This window comes from Gorilla gorilla, chromosome X, assembly GCF_029281585.2.
Source record: "Gorilla gorilla gorilla isolate KB3781 chromosome X, NHGRI_mGorGor1-v2.1_pri, whole genome shotgun sequence".
Taxonomy (NCBI): domain Eukaryota; kingdom Metazoa; phylum Chordata; class Mammalia; order Primates; family Hominidae; genus Gorilla; species Gorilla gorilla.
The window spans coordinates 51,425,842-51,442,543 of NC_073247.2; the positions used below are offsets into that span (position 1 = coordinate 51,425,842).

Sequence of the window (16,702 nt, forward strand, 5' to 3'; positions counted from 1 at the left end):
CTAGGAACCTCACAGGCGGGATGGGGGCGGGGGGCGGGGGCCCACGGCAGAAAGATTTTCAGAGCACTTTGACCCAGTTTGATAGAATTGTTTATTGATAGCAATTAGGTTAGCCGGCGCGATGGCTCACACCTATAATCCCAGCCCTTTGGGAGACCGAGGCGGGCAGATCACCTGAGGTCAGGAGTTACAGACCAGCCTGGCCAGCATGGCGAAACCTTGTCTCTAGTGAAAATACAAAAATTAGCCGGGTGTGGTGGTGGGAAACTGTAATCCTAGCTACTTGGGAGGTTGAGGCAGAAGAATCACTTGAGTGTATGAGGTGGAGGCTGCAGTGAGGTTGCAATGAGCCGAGATCTGCCACTGCACTCCAGCCTGGGCGTCAAGGTGGGACTCTGTCTCAAAACAACAACAACAACAACAACAACAACCAAAGGAAAAAAAAAAATGACCAGGCGCAGTGGCTCACGCCTGTAATCCCAACACTCTGGGAGTCCAAGGCAGGCGGATCATGCAGTCAGGAGTTTGAGACCAGCCTGGCCAACATAGTGAAACCCCGTCTCTACTAAAAATACAAAAAATTAGCTAGACATGGTGGCATGCGCCTGTAATCCCAGCTACTTGGGAGGCTGAGGCAGGAGAATCACTTGAACCCAGGAGGCGGAGGTTGCAGCTAGTGGAGATCGAGCCACTGCTATAGCCAAGATAAAATTATAATGCTACAAATCGAACAAAATAACTTGAATATTTCACTCTCTCTAAATATATGAATATATTATACTAAAAATGTTTGGAAAAATTTTTAGTGAATATTATATGGAATATAATAAAAATCATTGATGCACTTTATCATTTTTGTACACATTATAGTCTTCATGGAAATGTAAGTACTAAATATTTACTAGCTCAGAAAAATTCTATAAGTCCACATGCAGTTCAGGTTAAATATATAGAAAAATTAAATAGTCAAAAATGGTATTTGAAATATATATAATACAGTTTTTAAAGTAACAAGTTATCACTGAAATACATAAAGTAAACTAACTTAGTAGTAAGAATGATGTGAAAATATATGGACACTACAGAAATCCACTTAGGTATATCTGTTAAAATAGTGAAGATTAAAAAGAATTAGGCTACCAAATGCAGATCACAATACATAGAAAATGAACACTCTCTGCACAGTAGGTGGAAACATAATGCAGTATAACTCTTTTGTGAACCAATTTAGCAACACAAAAGCAGAACATGAAACTTTCCATACCTTTGACTTAACAAATCTCTATCTGTGTGTCTAGCACCCTAAGATAAACCTACATCCAGCAAAACCTTTATACATAAAGATATTCATTGAGGCGTTATTTATGATGATGAAAATTATAAGTAACTAATGTCCAAAAATTGGAGAACAATTGATAAATGATGAAGCCATTACAACATTATGTAAACTACAGGATCACTATATGATGGAGTTGAATGAAGGTATAAAATAGAATAAAGATGTCTATAGGTTGCCATTAGGTGGTCTGTTGGACACGGCATTAATTGAAGAAAGCAAGGTGCTGAAAAGGTGTACAGTAAGTTAATTTTGGAACTACAGATATATGTACATATTTTTTGATATTTTTCCAAACAAAACAATGGAAAAATAAAGCAGGTAGTAACAAAAGTGGTTTCCTAAAGGTGGAAGTAGGCAATGTGGAACACACAAAGGTGAAAGCTAGAACTCTCTGAATGTATCTTGCTTTATATTTTTGCTTTGTGTAAAAGATGGCCCCCAAGAATCCCCACGTTGTGGTATTTACACCCTTGTGATGTCCCCTCTGACACTGTACCAGGGTTGATCTGTGAGACCAGTAGAATTTGGCAGAAGTTACATCTGTTTTGTGTGTGGGGAAAAAAAACAAAAAAACAGAATTTGGCAGAAGTGATGGTATAAAAATTTCCAAGATGAGATTCTAAAAGACAATGTAGCTTCCTTTTTACCCCGTTTCTCTCTCTTGGATCACTTGTTCTGGGGGAACCAGTTGCCTTGTAGAGCAGTCCCATGTGGCGAGGATCCAAAGCCCAGCAAAGCCATGTGACCGAGCCCTGGCGGAAGCAGATCCTCCCGCCTTAGTCGAGCCTTACCGCATCCCTGGCTGACATCTTGACTGCATTTCAGGAGGAGACCCTGAGCCAGGGCCACCCAGCTAAGCCACACCGGATCCCTGATCCACAGAAACTGTGAGATAATAAAAGTTGGTTATTTTAAGCCGCTAAGTTTGGTATAATTTGTTATGCAGTAATAGATGTTAGAACAGTAAGATTGTTGTAAATAATTTAACAACTGGGCCAGGCGCAATGGCTCACGCCTGTAATCCCAGCACTTTAGGAGGTCAAGGCGGGTGGATCGCCTGAGGTCAGGAGTTTGAGACCAGCCTGGCCAACATGGTGAAACCCCGTCTCTACAAAAAAATACAAAAAAATTAGCCGGCCTTGGTGGCGTGTGCCTGTAATATCAGCTACTCAGGAGGCTGAGGCAGGAGAATCACTTGAACCCGGGAGGCGGAGGTTGCAGTAAGCCGAGATCGCGCCACTGCACTCCAGCCTGGGCGACAGAGAGAGACTCTGTCTCAAAAAAAATAATAATAATAATTTAACAACTGAATATAATCCAAAAGAAAAGAGGCAGTCATTAAAAATTGAAGACAAACTGAAACAAATCGAACCTGATTGTATATCAAGTTGGTGGCAAAACTACACATATAATAATGATTTCAAGAGATTCATGAACACAATATTTTCCCTGTACATCCTTAGAGGGCTGGATCCTAAGGACTAAAATAACTGCGAATAAATCTTAAAAGGCATTCGGTGATCTAACTGTTAGTAATAACATTGATATTGTTATCCTGAAACTATTCTATCTATCCAGTGGAATAAATCAAGTAAGTCATTATGTTAATATCATTAGGAACCAAGATTTTACACATGAGAGAAGAGATGCAAACACAAAATCAAAGAAATTAAGTAAAAACCCTTTAATCTTTAATTGAGGTTAGAAATAGCAGTATTTATTCATAATTTATTTTTATTTGAAAAAAAATTCTTAGCTCTGTGCACTGAAAAGATCTGAAAAGAAATGATAGCAATAAAGACCCAGCATCCAGATTATAGTGAGTAAATATAATTTAAAACAAACAAATATGCAGAACTCCTTAGGGAAGTGGCTAGTTCCAATTCCGAGGCTGGAAATGTAAAAGATGAACTTGGAATATCCTATCTTACCAGAAATTAAGAAAAAAATTAAGGACTCCCAAGGGTTGTATGACAAGAATAAGGAGCCGGCTTTTTAAGGGCCCTCACTGGTCCAAGATGGGACAATTTGAGCATCAAAAAGCATAATGACTGCAAAGTACTGTAATATTTACACATCAAGTATTTTAAAACTCCATGAGTTCATAATGACATCAATAATCAATAAATAAAACCTCACTGGTTACCTTTTGGAGGCTGCTGGAACATCAACTCACTAATTGTATAATAGGCAAATAAAGGAAAAGAATCACATTTATTTTGTTTTTCTGGGCAAACTATATTCAAGAGCATCCAGAAATGATAGGAAAGTTCTTCATTATGAACTAATTCAAGTTCATAAAAAAATGACAGAATTGGAAAATCACCTTTTATGAAGGATAGTCTGGGTTATGGAAATGTTTTATGTCTTCATATAAGTGGTGGTTACATGGTTGTGTAAATATGAATATGTAAATATTCATCAAGCTGTTCACTTGATATTTGTTCATTATATTTTAAGTAGTTTAACCTTAATTTAATAATTTTGGCTGGGCACAGTGGCTCACGCCTGTAATCCCAGCACTTTGGGAGGCTGAGGTGGGCGGATTTCCTGAGGTCGGGAGTTCGAGACCAGCCTGACCAACATGGAGAAACCCTGTCTCTATTAAAAATACAAAATTAGCCAGGCGTAGTGGTGCATGCCTGTAATCCCAGCTACTCGGGAGGCTGAGGCAGGAGAATCACTTGAACCCGGTGGCAGAGGTTGCAGTGAGCCGAGATTGTGCCATTGCACTCCAGTCTGGGCAACAAGAGCAAAACTCCGTCTCAAAAAAAAAATTAAAAAAAAAATAATAATTTTACCTCCATTTTCAAATTACACTTGAATTATAAAAAAATTTCCATTGTGGCTGGGCCCAGTGGCTCACGCCTGTAATCCCAGTACTTTGGGAGGCCGAGGGAGACAGATCACTTGAGGCCAAGAGTTCGAGAGAAGCCTAGCCAACATGGTGAAACCTTGTCTCTACTAAAAATACAAAAATTAGCCAGGCATGGTGGTGCGTGCCTGTAATCCCAGCTACTCGGGAGGCTGAGGCAGGAGAATCTCTCGATCCTGGGAGGTGGAGGTTGCAGTGAGCTGAGATCGCACCACTGCATCCAAGCCTCGGTGATAGAGTGAGACTCCATCTCAAAAAAATAAAGAAAATTTAAAAATCTCCATTGTGGCCAGGTAAGGTGGCTCACGCCTGTAATCCCAGCACTTTGGGAGGCTGAAGTGGGTGGATCACCTGAGGTCAGGTGTTCGAGACCAGCCTGGGCAACATGGTGAAGCCCTGTTTCTACTAAAAATACAAAATTAGCTGGGCATGGTGGTGCGTGCCTGTAGTCCCAGCTACTCGGGAGGCTGAGGCAGGAGAATGGTGTGAACCCTGGAGGTAGAGGTTGCAGTGAGCCAAGATCATGCCACTGCACTCCAGCCTGAGCAACAGAGTGAGGCTCCGTCTCAAAATTAATTAATTAATTAATTAAAAAAAAAAAAAAGGTCAGGAGCGGTGGCTCACACCTGTAATCCCAGCACTTTGGGAGGCCGAGGCAGGTGGATCACCTGAGATCGGGAGTTCGAGACCAGCCTGGCCAACATGGTGAAACCCCATCTCTACTAAAAATACAAAAATTAGCTGGGTGTGGTGGGGCATGCCTGTAATTCCAGCTACTCAGGAGGCTGAGACTGGAGAATTGCTTGAACCCAGTAGGTGGAGGTTGCAGTGAGCCAAGATCGCACCACTGCACTCTGTCTTGGGTGACAGAGTGAGACTCCATCTCAAACAACAACAACTACAACAACAAAAAAAACAAGTGTTCTCTACCCAGGCATGATGGTACATGCTTATAGTCTCAGCTACCTGGGAGGCTGAAGTGGGTGAATTGCTTAAGGCAGGGAGTTAAGGCTGTGGTGAGCTGTGATCTCACCTTTGAGTAGGCACTGCACTCCAGCCTGAGCAAGAGAGTAATACCCTGTCAGTAAAAAAAAGAGAGAAAAATGTGTACCTGGAGAGCACTAATGCCCTTCTCTTACTACAGACTTCCAATAGCTGCCTTAGCCTATATTTCCATCTGGCACTGCCCTGTACTGATTTAGCAGAAGATAACATGGGGGGAGAGCTGTTCATCCCAACCACCCACAGACCACCGCACATCTTCTGCAGACCCCTACAGTCCAGGGGGCCACCAGGGCAGAACTATTGCAATCCTGCAGGAAAAACCAACACCCTAACCAAGCCCTTAGAGTGGCAGCAGTGTCTGTGGTATCCAGCTGAGAGTAGAGTCTTACAGAGACTGTTGCAGTGGACTTGTTCCTAAGTATGTGTGACAACCCCCAACAACTCCTGGAAATAATGAGGTGCTTTTTGTGGGGAGTTGAGGTTCTTGCATGAACAGGTGGCAGGGCAATTAGGTTACACCTAGATTTTGTTTTATGGCAACAGTGGACCTGGATGTCTGTGGGAGTGGCAGCTTGCAGGAAGAAAGGTAGACTGTTTCACTTTCCCCTAAATAGGCCTGGGGCTGGGATCCACAGTGATCCACTGGGATCACAGTGTGGGACTGGGATCCACCGGGCCTGGGATCCACAGGAAAAACAGTTTTTTCCTGGCAGAGGAATCAGCAAAGGCAAAGGTGGTAGCATGTTTATTGTTAAAGGAATGGTAAGGAGGCTGGCTGGAATGGAGGGAGTGAGGGGGGAAAGTAGGAAATGAAGTCAGAGAGATAATGATGGGGATTGGAGACCATGGCAGCCTTCTCTGATCATTTCCTGCCCAAGGGTTGTTTTACACCTCGAAGCGTTTGAGAGCAGGCTCTTGGTTTCTTTGGTAATTTAATTCCTTCAAAACCTTAGAAGGCTTCAGATCTCTTTTCTTCCAGACAGTTCCATGTGCTGTAATGTAACTATGCCCAATGTTCTTTCCTAGACATAGTGGTAAAGTCTCCTTTTTGCAGTGTTTGTTTCTTGGTCCTGTGCTTCTTTCTCTTTCAAATTAATGTTGGCTACCTCGATGTCATCTCAAGCAACAGGCTTAGGTGAGGGCACCACCACCCTTAATCTAATTTTTGCTTTAGGGCAGGGTCCCTCTAAGTGAGGGGTCTTTATGGACTATTATGTCAAGGGGTCAAAAGCTCACAAGACAGGGACATGAAACTGCCTTGCAGCAGTTCCTTGCCCTTATCTCCCCTTGTTCCAGGAAGAATCGGGGGGCATTCTGCCAAAACTCAGGTCAGACTGCAGCCAAGCCTCGCTTGTGTGGCCTACATGAAGATGTGCAGCGTCACCAGCATATCATGACAAAGTCTTCCCGTACACTTTGTGACACAAAGTCTTTTTCGGTCTCCTCTCTTCTTATTTGGGATATAGAAGTTGTGAGCTTTTCTAACCCTGTATCCCCAAATTTCCCAACTCTTTCTTTTTAACTTTTAGGTTCAGGGGTACATGTGCAGGTTTGTTATATAGGTACATTGTATGTCACAGGGGTTTGGTGTACAGATTATTTCACCGCCCAGGTAATAACCAATAGGTAGTTTTTTGATTCCTCCCCTCCTCCCTCTGTCCACCTTCAAGCAGGGCCTGGTGTCTATTGTTCCCTTTTTTATGTCCATGTGGAATCAGTGTTTAGCTCCCACTTATAAGTGAGAACATGAGATATTTGGTTTTCTGTTCCTGTGTTAGTTCACTTAGGATAATGGCCTCCAGCTTCATCCATGTTGCTGGGAAGGACATGATAGTGTTCTTTTTTAATGTTGCATAGTATTCTATGGTGTATATGTACCACCTTTTCTTTATCCATTCTACCATACATGGTCGTTTAGGTTAATTCCATGTATTTGCTATTGTGAATAGTGCTGTAGTCAACATATGCATGCATGCGTCTTTATGGTAGAATGATTTGTATTTTTCGGGGTATATACCAATAATTGGATTGCTGAGTGGAATGGTAAGTCTGCTTTGAGCTCTTTGAGAAATTGCCATACTGCTTTCCACAGTGACTGAACTAATCTACATTTTCATCAGCCGTGTATAAGCATTCCTTTTTCTCCACAACCTTTCCAGCATCTGTTGTTTTTTGCCTTTTTAATAATAGCCATTCTGAGTGGTGTGAGATGGCATCTCATGTTGGTTTTTTTTTTTTTTTTGACATGGAGTCTCGCTCTGTTGCCCAGGCTAAAGTGCAGTGGCGCGATCTCAGCTCACTGCAACCTCCGCTTCCCGGGTTCAAGTGATTCTCCTGCCTCAGCCTCCTGAGTAGCTGGGATTACAGGCATGTGCTGCCATGCCCGGCTAATTTTTTTTTTTTTTGTATTTTTAGCAGAGACAGGGTTTCACCATGTTGGTCAGGCTGGTTTCGAACTCCTGACCTCGTGATCCACCCGCCTCAGCCTCCAAAAGTGCTGGGATTACAGGCGTGAGCCACCGCGCCTGGCCGTGGTTTTTTTTAATTTGACTTAAGGGCAGGAGGACTTTGGGGACTTTGGGGTCATTGTGGTTTTGATTTGCATTTCTCTAATAATTAGTGATGTTGAGCCTTTTTTCATGTGCTTGTTGGCCATGTGTATGTTTTTTTAATTTAATTTAATTTAATTTAATTTGAAGTCCTGGGATACCTGTATAGCACGTGCATGTTTGCTACATAGGTTAACATGTTTCATGGTGGTTTGCTGTACCTATCAACCCATCACGTAGGTATTAAGCCCCACATGCCTTAGCTATTTGTCCTGATGCTCTCTCTCCCCTCACTTCCCTGTGGATGTGTCTATGTCTTGTTTTGAAGAGTGTCTGTTCTTGTCCTTTGCCCATTTTTAAATGGGGTCGTTTGTTTTTTTTTTCTAGTTGATTTAAGTTCCTTACAGATTCTGGATATTAGACCTTTGTCGGGTTCATAGGTTGTAAATATTTTCTCCCATTCTATAGGTTGTCTGTTTACTCTGTTGATAGTTTCTTTTGCTGTGCAGAAGCTCTTTAATTAGGTCCTATTTGTCAATTTTTGTTTTTGTTGCAACTGGTTTTGGCATCTTTGTCATGAAATCTTTGTGAGGTCCTATTCCAGAATGGTATTTCCTGATTATCTTGCAGGATTTTTATAGTCTTAGGTTTTACATTTAAGCCTTTAATCCATCTTGAATTGATTTTTGTGTATGGTGTAAGGAAGGGGTGGAATTTCAATCTTCTGCATATGGGTAGCCGGTTATCCCAGCACCATTTATTGAATAGGGAGTCCTTTCCCCATTGCTTGTTTTTGTCAACTTTGTTGAAGATCAGATGGTCGTTGGTGTGCGGCATTATTTTAACTCTTCTTTTTCAAGACGAAGTCTTGCTCTGTTGCCCAGGCTGGAGTGCAGTGGCACGATCTTGGCTCACTGCAACCTCCGCCTCCCGGGTTCAAGCAATTCTCCTGCCTCAAGTAGCTGGGACTACAGGCATACGCCACCACGCCCGGCTAATTTTTGTATTTTTAGTAGAGACAGGGTTTCACCATGTTGGCCAGGCTGGTCTCAAACACTGACCTCTTGATCCCCCCACCTCGGCTTCCCAAAGCGTTGGGATTACAGGCGTGAGCCACCGTGCTCGGCCTATTTTAACTCTTTATTTTCTTTCATTTCTGCTGTTGAACCAGCTGGTTCTTGAGTCAGCTTTTCTCTTCATGTAATACCTTGCTAAATACAGCAAGTAACCATCAATACATACCTAAAATTGCTTTCTATCTTTTTTTCCCTAGAGTTATAGGCCCAGGAGACATTTGATCTGACTTCTAATTTATTACAGGCGACTTTTTAATCAAGAATTTTGCTGCTTTTTAACATGGCTCTCCATGTTGTATCCTCCAATATCAGTTTTGTCACTGCGCACTGGCTCAAATGCAACACGTTTTGTTATTGCTCATCTTAAAGTATTATGTGGGCGAACAGGTCAATGGGGCAGCCTTCCTCCATGCAGTCATTCAGAAACCCAGGGTGACAAGAGCTTTGCTACCTTCAGCACATGGCCACCAAGGTCATCCTTGGGGGTCGCATGCAGTCATCCCTACTGCAGCAACCTGTCAGAGGAGAAAAACATATAGGAATATGTTTGTGAGTTTTATAAGAGCAGACTAAAAGTGGCACGAGAAATTTGCTCTCATATTTCATTGCTTATAAAGCAATTTCATCATATGACTATATCTAACTGCAAGGGGAGGCTGGGAAATGTGTGCCCAGGAAGAAAAGGAAAGCATGGATCAGGTGAGGAGCTAGCCATCTCTGCCACAGGTGCTTTGGAATAGTGTATTGGCAATGAGAGTAGTGAGAAGTTGTAGAATTTTAGGTTTATATTGAAGGTAGAGACATCAGAATTTGCTGACTCCAAAGCTTTTGGACTAAATAATCGGAAGAATAAAAATGCCATATACTGATATGGTAAAGACTATTGAGAACTCAGTTTTAGGCATTTAATTTTTGAGATGTCTATTAGCATCCATGTGGAGATGTCAACTAAGCAGTTGGATATGCAGGTCTACAATTTAAAGAAATGGTCAGTATTGAAAATGTAAATTTGGGGATCCTTAGTACATGGATGGTATTCAAAGCAGCTGTATACTAAATGCGAAACTATAGATAACAATACTGAATTTCATTCACTCTACAAAGTGCAATTTCCTCACATCTTTGAAATTGGAATGCACTTTAGAACACTCAGCCTTCAGTTATGATTGGCAGTGTTTTCTTTCTTTGTTAATGGCACATAAAATAATGATGTATCTACAATTGATGGCACCTCAGATTCAATGAAGCATAGTAATAATGGTAAAAATGATAATGATAATATTGAGCACTTAATATTGTGGATGAGACACTGTGCTAAGCCGCTTCTACGATTATCTTTATATGCAGTTGTAATATAGAAAGGCTAAGAACACAGACACTGGGGCCTGACTGGGTGGGGTCTGTCTGAATTTTAGCTCTGTGCTTACTAATCACATGACTCCAGCCAGATGCTTTATCTATGCCATAGTTTTCCTATCTAAAATAAGATGATAATACCACCTAACTTACAGGTTTATTATAAGGATTAAAGGAATTAATACACATATAGTGCCTAGAACGAGGAATTAATACACATATAGTGCCTAGAACAGTGCTTAGCACATAAGTACTGAAATGATTTAATATTATTGTTAAAATATGTGAAAAGCATATGTAGGTCAGGCACGGTGGCTCACGCCTATAATCCCAGCACTTTGGGAAACCGAGGGGGGTGGATCACTTGAGGTCAGGAGTTGGAGACCAGCCTGGCCAACATGGTGAAACCCCGTCTCTACTGAAAATGCAAAAGAATTAGCCGGGCATGGTGGCGTGCGCCTGTAATCCCAGGTACTCAGGAGGCTGAGGCAGGAGAATCGCTTGAACCTGGGAGGCGGCCACTGCACTCCAGCCTGGGTGACAGCAAGACTCCATCTCAAAATAAATAAATAAATAAATAAAGAGCATATATGTATGCATGTAAAAATTGACTATACTCGTTTTTGTTTTTGTTTGTTTGTTTGTTTAAGACAGAGTCTCCCTGTGTCACCCAGGCTGTAGTGCAGTGGAATGATCTTGGCTCACTGCAGCTTCGTTCTCCCGGGCTGAAGCCATCCTCCCACGTCAGCCTCCCAAGTAGCTGGGACTACAGGCATGAGCCACCATGCCCAGCTAACATCCCTTTACTTTTAATCTATGTCATTATATTTAAAGTTGGTTTCTGTTAGATGACAAATAGTTGGGTGTTGGGTTTTTTAATCTCTTCTGACAGTTTCTGTCTTGTAATTGGTGTATTTTATAATAATTAGACCATTGATGTTTAAAGTGACTGTTGATACAGTTGGATTAACGTCTACCATGTTTGTTACTGGTTTCTATTCATTATCCTTGTTCTTTGTTTGTTGTTGTTGTTGTTGTTTTTGCCTTACACTTTTTTTCTGCCTTCTCTGGTGTTAGCTGAACATTTTTTTTGTTGTTGTTGTTGTTTTTCTAAACAGGATTTTGCTTTGTTGTCCAGGCTGGAGTACAGTGGCATGATCTTGGATCACTGCAGCCTCGACCTCCTGGGCTCAAGTGATCCTCCTACCTCAGCTTCCTGAGTAGCTGGGACTACAGACGTGCGCCAGCACACTTGGCTAAGTTTTGTATTTTTTTTGGTAGAAAGAGGGGTCACCATGTTGGCCAGGCTGGTCTCGAACTCCTGGGCTCAAGCAGTCTGCCCACCTTGGCCTCCCAAAGTGCTGGGATTATAAGCGTGAGCAACCGTGCCCGGCCAGTTGAACATTTTATATGATTCTAATTTCTCTCCTCTCTTAGCATATCAATTCTACTTCTTTCTTTTCAGAAGTTGCTCTAGAGTTTGCAGTATACATTTACAACTAATCTAAGTCCACTTTCAAATAACGCCACCACTTGATAGGTAATACAAGTATCTTATAACAGAATATTCTCAATTCCTCTCTCACACCCCTATAACATTGCTGTCATTCATTTCAGTTATCCATAAGCTATACTGAATACTGCTAATATTGAATCACTGCTATTATTATTTTGAACAAACTGTTATCTATTAGATGTATTAAAAATAAAAATAAAATATTCTATTTTACCTTCATTCCTTCTCTAATCCTCTTTCTTTCTTTTTTTTTTTCCTTTGAGACGGAGTCTCACTCTTGTCACCCAGGCTGGAGTGTAGTGGAGCAATCTTGGCTCACTGGAACCTCCGCCTCCCAGGTTCAAGCAATTCTCCTGCCTCAGCCTCCCAAGTAGCTGGGATTATTGGCGCCTGCCACCACACCTGGCTAATTTTTGTATTTTTAGTAGATGGGGGGGGTTTCACCATATTGGTCAGGCTGGTCTCGAACTCCTGACTTCAGGTGGTCCACCCACCTCGGCCTCCCAAAGTGCTGGGATTACAGGCGTGAGCCACTGCGCCTGGCCAATTTGAAACTTTTAGTAGCCTGCAGTAGAGTCGTTGGGGGTGCCTCTTTAACTTGGCCCTGGCTCTCTTGATTCTAGAAAGCTCTGTGTGGAAACAGGGCCCTTTCACATGCTTTAGAGAAGCTACTTTAATTACTAAAAATGATTTAGAAGTTTAGCATTTTAGCAGATTTTTCTAAAATATTCCAAACAACTCTGTAATAGAGACTAGATTATAAATAATTCTCTTATAATTTTGTTTATATTGTCGATTTGAATATGCTTTCTTTTTTTTCTTTCCCCCAATGATAGGATAAGCATAAAATTCAAGACAGTTGCTGTCTAGAATATCATGTTCTAATTTAGTGAGATCCAAATTAATGATGTCATAGTAGATGAATTGGTAGCAAATGAGCATATTTGCTTATGGGCTTTAAAAGTGTTTACTTTTTCTGAGATAAGTAGTAATATTTCCAAATTAGAGTAGACTTTGAAGAAACTCTAGCAAAAGGAAGAGTTGGTTGAAAATCTCCCTTTTTACAAGACTTCTAGGCTAGTCAAGAAGAAATAACAGTGCTAAGGCAGAAAGCAGGACAGAACTGAAGCTTCTCCAGGCTGCAGTCATGTAGAGAATTTGACTTGATGTCTGACTTGAATTAGCAAATGGTTGGTCTGGGTGACTGCAGTGCAGTTTTGATTGTGAATATGGCTGGAAAATTTGGAATCCTCTAGACGGTATGTAGATATATATCTGAGATATACCACTGCTAAGGAGCAATGGATTTACTAGAACTAGCATAGGGTCAGGAATGAGGCATAATTAGTGCCACAAACTGGTGATATCTCCTCCTGGGAAAATATGTACTTCTTAGGCCTAGATGAAATAAACACGATTTCACTAGTAAAAACAAAAGGATCAAATTATTTTGCGCTATGGTGGTTTACATAAAATATATAAGGTACAGCCTTATTTTTTTTATTTTTGTTTTTAAAAAGCCCCAAAGATCTAAAAACTCTACAGTAAAAGGAGTGAAATAATACCTAAAACACTGGCTAATAGACTCTGGTGGAATATTAATAGTGATGCCCCCTGGGGTAAGGTAAGGTGGAGATGCAGAGAGGCAGGTTGGCCTGGGGTCAGCTCTGGGGTCCCTCCAGCACTTTTCAGGTCTTACTCCTCAAATCTTTATTTTTATTTTTTATTTTGTTATTGTTGTTGTTTGTTTTCAGATGGAGTTTCGCTCTTTTGCTCTTGTTGCCCAGGCTGGAGTGCAATGGCGTGATCTCGGCTCACTGCAACCTCTGCCCCCTGGGTTCAAGCGATTCTCCTGCCTCAGCCTCCCGAGTAGCTGGGATTACAGGCATGCGCCAACACATCCGGCTAATTTTTGTATTTTTAGTAGAGACGGGGTTTCGCCACATTGGCCAAGTTGGTCTCAAACTCCTGACCTCAGGTGATCCACCCGCCTCTGCCTCCCAAAGTGCTAGGATTACAGGCATGAGCCATTGCGCCCGGCCCTGCTTTTTGTTTTTTTTGAGACAAGGCCTGGTTCTGTCACTCAGGTCAGGCTGGAGTGCAGTCGTGTGATTTTGGTTCACTACAGCCTCAGCCTCCCCAATAGCTGGGACTACCGGCATGTGCCACCATTCCTGGCTAATTTATTATTATTTTTTATAGTGATGGGGTCTCCCTATGTTGCCCAGACTGGTCTCAAACTCCTGAGCTCAAGTGATCCTCCCACCTCCTCCTTCCAAAGTGGTGGTATTACAGGCCCTGGCTGATCCTTGCTCTCTCAGCGACCCCTCCTCCTTTTTGCTCCTACCCCAGATTTCTTCTTCGGGTCTCCTGCAAAGCCATCCAGTTTGATGCCCAGGCCCTGGGGGCTCACCTTCCACCACTTGGGCCTCTCAAGGTTCTTTTGAAAATCAGAATAAGAAATATTCCATCTCATTGCGTATCTTTATTTCGTTTGGGTTTTTCTTGGCTTTCTAAATTGCTGGGGGGATTTTAAAAAATCTTTTTGTTTTTTAACTAGAGAAACTAACAAAATATACACAGACTCTCAAATGACACTACGGGTACCTTCATGGCTTTGCCTTTAATTATTTATTATTACCTTATTCCTCTTCACAGGGGCAAACCCATGCTTTATGAAGCCTGATGCTTACACAATTATGGGAGCCTTCTTTGAAAAAAAAATTTCAAAATTACAAATGCAAAATTAGGTACAAAAGGGAATATTTACAATGAGAAATCACCACAAATGGCAAGATTTAAACAGCTGACAAATTAAACAGCGCAAAATCCAGGAAAAAAAAAACCATGGTTGATCAAAATTTCTTCTTTTCTTTTCTTTTTTTTTTTTTTTTTGAGATGGTGTCTTGCTCTGTCGCCCAGGCTGGAGTGCAGTGGTGACATCTCAGCTCACTGCAACCTCTGCCTCCCAGGTTCAAGCGATTCTCCTGCCTCAGCCTCCTGCCTCAGCCTCCTGAGTAGCTGGGACTACAGGCACGTGCCACCAGGCCCGGCTAATTTTTTGTATTTTTAGTACAGACGGGGTTTCACCGTTTAGCCAGTATGGTCGCTGTCTCCTGACCTCGTGATCCGCCCGCCTCAGCCTCCTAAAGTGCTGGGATTACAAGCGCCACCTCGCCTGGCCTTTTCTTATTAATAATTTAGAAATGTTTATTCAGCTTCACAACTTGTTAGTAATATCAAGTACTTTTTGTTTTGTTTTGTTTTTTTTGAGATGGAGTCTTGCTCTGTCCCCCAGTCTGGAGTGCAGTGGTACAATCTCGGCTCACTGCAAGCTCAGCCTCCCGGGTTCAAGCGATTCTCCTGCCTCAGCCTCCTGAGTAGCTGGGATTACAGGCGCCCACTACCACGCCCGGCTAATTTTTTGTGTGTGTTTTTAGTAGAGATGGGGTTTCACCATGTTGGCCAGGCTGGTCTCGAACTCCTGACCTTTTGATCCGCCCACCTCGGCCTCCCAAGGTGCTGGGATTACAGGCATGAGCCACCGCGCCCGGCCAATATCAAGCACGTTTTAAAGATGATCAACTTTGGTCGTGCGCAGGGCGTGGGGAGGTGCTGAGGGGCCGAGGCCGCGGCCAGTTAGACGCCGTACTGTCCAGAGAGCACTGCGGCGGGAGCCGGCAGTCGGAGCAGCCTTGGAGCAGGAGCAGCAGCAGCAGCAGCAGCAGCAGCCGTCGCCGTTTGCGGAGCGCAGCCGAGCCGGCCATGGCGTTGTCGATGCCGTTGAACGGGCTGAAGGAGGAGGACAAAGGGCCCCTCATTGAGCTCCTCGTCAAAGCTGGCAGTGATGCTGAAAGCATAGGAAACTGCCCCTTTTCCCAGAGGTTCTTCATGATTCGTTGACTCAAAGGAGTTGTATTTAGTGTCACAACTGTTGACCTGAAATGGAAGTCTGCAGACCTTCAGAACTTAGCTCCCAGGACCCACCCACCGTTTGTAAGTTTCAACAGTGAAGTCAAAACGTATGTAAGTAAGATTGAGGAATTTCTTGAAGAAGTTTTATGCCCTCCCAAGTACTTAAAGCTTTCACCAAAACACCCAGAATCAAATACTGCTGGAATGGACATCTTTGCCAAATTCTCTGCATTTATCAAGAATTGAAGGCGAGAGGCTAATGAAGCACTGGAGAAGGATCTCCTGAAAACCCTGCAGAAACTGGATAAATATCTGAATTCTCCTCTCCCTGATGAAATTGATGAAAATAGTATAGAGGACATTAAGTTTTCTACACATAAATTTCTGGATGGCAATGAAATGACATTAGCTGATTGCAGCCTGCTCCCCAAACTGCATATTGTCAAGGTGGTGGCCAAAAAATATCACAACTTTGATATTCCAAAAGAGATGACTGGCATCTGGAGATACCTAACTAATGCATATAGTAGGGACGAGTTCATCAATACCTGTCCCAGTGATAAGGAGGTTGAAATAGCATATAGTGATGCCAAAAGACCCACCAAATAAAATCGCATTTATGAAAGAGATGTCTTCATGACTTCCCCTAAGAATATGCTTTTCCTAACAGGCAACTCTTCTTCTTATAGAGTAGAAATTGTATTTTGCACGAACATGCAGTTATTGAGGATTAGGATCAAGGGTAGACAAGGTATAGCAGTTATCTTAAAATATACACTCCTTGACCAGGTGCGGTGGCTCGTGCCTGTAATCCCAGCACTTTGGGAGGCCGAGGCGGGCAGATCACCTGAGCAGGAGTTCAAGACCAGCCTGGCCAACATGGTGAAACCCCGTCTCTACTAAAAAAAAAGAAAAAAAAATTAGCAGGACGCGGTGGTGCGCACCTGTAATCCCAGCTATTTGGGAGGCTGCAGCTGGAGAATCGCTTGAACCTGGGAGGCAGAGGTTGCAGTGATCCGAGTTCGCGCCACTGCACTCCAGCCTGGGAGACAGAGCGAGATTGCATCTCAA

The 16,702-nt window shown here is 42.6% G+C and overlaps 1 pseudogene; it reads left to right on the forward strand.

Moving 5' to 3' along the window:
• The first annotated feature begins 15,419 nt into the window (after nt 1-15,419).
• LOC101145446 (chloride intracellular channel protein 4-like) lies at nt 15,420-16,240 on the forward strand (annotated as a pseudogene).
• The last annotated feature ends 462 nt before the right edge of the window (nt 16,241-16,702 follow it).